Raw genomic sequence first — 2,486 nt, forward strand, 5'->3', positions numbered from 1 at the left:
TTCACAGGAGGAAGTTTATCATCACATGGGGCTTTCCAGCCTGGGCGAGTTCTGCCACCTCAGTTGTCTTATCAGGCTGTCTCATCAGGGCCTGACACCTGGAGGAAGCTGCCAACTGAAATGTTGGTGGCTTGAGTTTACTCTGGCCTAACAGTCCTATCTGTTCAGTGGTATATTCTGGCACACAGTAATCACTTAGCAAATATTCTTGAATGAATAAATGAAAGAATGATGACAGGTCTTGGATAGAAGCAGGAGAAATATTTTCCATGTTTCCTTTTACCGTATGCTTTTTCTTCTCATTTCTTCTCTTACTCTGTACCTTGGAGGTCTTCATGCCCATGCTCTCATTTCTTCAATTATTCAGATAGTAATCACAAAGGCAGTGAACTCTGTGACACCAAACTGGACTATATCTAATTATAAAGGACGAAGGATGGTTTCACAAGAATTGTTGAGAAAATGATATGGTGTACAATGAGGAAATAATTTATAAATAGTAGAAGCACAAACAATTTTATGTTATTGTGTATTATTGTCCTTTTAGAAATTTCTTATAAAAAGAGTATAGGTTATGAAGTCAAATATGATTGTACAATGAGAGCTAGTATAGAGGTGAATAGGTAACCTTTCTTTAAGAAGGAATTCTTTAAAGATTTACACACAGAAATAATTGTTCTCTGAGGGTTACCAGGGGTGAGAGGGGAAGAGAAGTAAAATCACCAACTCTAGGGTAGACATGTATTAACTTGGGTGAAGGGAAAGGCCTTATACAATAAGGGGAGGTCAGCACAAAATGATTAAGGCAGTGGAAGACATAGGGAGTAGCACAAGAACTAAAGGCAACAAAGGTGAATATTATTGCATGCACAATCCTGCAGTAATGGTAATAACTACGTTACATGTGGGTCCGTAGATAGAAACACAATTTGAACAGGGGTTGGGAGGTGAAGGGGCCTACACCCATGAATATATGTAGGTTTGATAGAGGATCTCTCTCCCTATGTATTTATTTATTTTAAAAGAACTCACTGCCATTGAGTCAATTCCAACTCATAGCGAACCCCTTTGGGTTTCTGAGGCAATAAATCTTTACAGAAATAGATTGCACAGTCTTCCTTCTGTGGAGTGGCTAGTGGGTTTGAACTGTCAACCTTCTGGTTAGCAGTCCAATACCTTAGGCACCATATGTTGTTGTTGTTGTTATGTGCCGTTGAGTCGGACCCAACTCATAGTGACCCGTCCTTGGGTTGCTGAGGCAGTATCACTACGGAAGTAGATTTCCCCACCTTCCTTCCGAGGAGTGGCTGGTGGGTTTGAACTGCCAGCCTTCTGGTTAGCAGTCAAGCGCCTTAGGCACTATGCTACCAGAGCTCCCACTACACCACATAGGAAAATGGTAGATGCAGAACATTGTCTTCATGGACTGTTTGCCGCTTATGTAAACACATATTACTACACCACATAGGAATATGTGTTTACATATGCTGTAAAAATATCCATGAATATAGAAGAGCATACAGGAGACAAAGTTATGAAAATATCTTATTCATAACCAAACACCTTGAGGAAATGAGTTGCTGGATATGAAGTCTCAGAACTACAGTCTTGGGGGACACTAAGCTTAATTGCATAACATAGTCCACGAAGACAATGTTCTGCATCCTACTTTGGTGAGTAGTGACTGGAGTCTTGAAAACCCACGGAGGGGTCACTATGAGTCAGTCTGACTTGACAGCAGTGTGTGTGTATAGATGCATGGAGACCCTCGATGAGATGAATTGGCACAATGGCTGCAATGATGGGCTCTAGCATAGCAAAGATTGTGAGAATGGTGCAAGACTGGGCAATATTGCATTCTGTTGAAGTTGGAACCAACTTCATGGCACTTAACAACAACAACATAGATGCATGATAGATTAATTAGCAAAAAAAACCAAAAAACAAAAAACATGTTTAGTGGAGTTTTGTTGGTTTATAAATGGCTGTTTTAAATGACAGAAGGAGAAAGACTTTGGATAATGAAGCTCCCCCTGTCCCTCATAAGAGTTTTGAAATATATAAGGCATATGCACATTCTACAGACATGACTTTGTATGATTTTTTTGAAATATAGTCAAACTTTATAAAATATATCTAAGCAAGCAAAATGATGTTAATTAAACATAAATAACATTCATACATGCATGTGACAGTGCAAATATATATCGCAGAAGAGAGAACATGGATAGATGCTTTCAGCATCTTATGAAAAGAATGAACAATTACTAGGCCAATTTAACCTTATTACTGCCCTCCTTATCTTTTCATCTCCTTTATCATTAGATCGATTTCTTTTCTCCATGCTATGTCTGGATTTGATCCTTAGAATTCAGCCCATGTAATCAAGCAAATGCCCATCAACATGTTCTTCTCAAATTATGAGCTATATCTATTGTTTTACTAACCTTCTAACATCTATCATTTTTATTAACAGAAGATATGAT

This window comes from Orycteropus afer, unplaced genomic scaffold (assembly GCF_000298275.1).
Source record: "Orycteropus afer afer isolate SDZICR_OR568_19922 unplaced genomic scaffold, OryAfe1.0 scaffold01063, whole genome shotgun sequence".
In the NCBI taxonomy this organism is placed as follows: Eukaryota; Metazoa; Chordata; class Mammalia; order Tubulidentata; family Orycteropodidae; genus Orycteropus; species Orycteropus afer.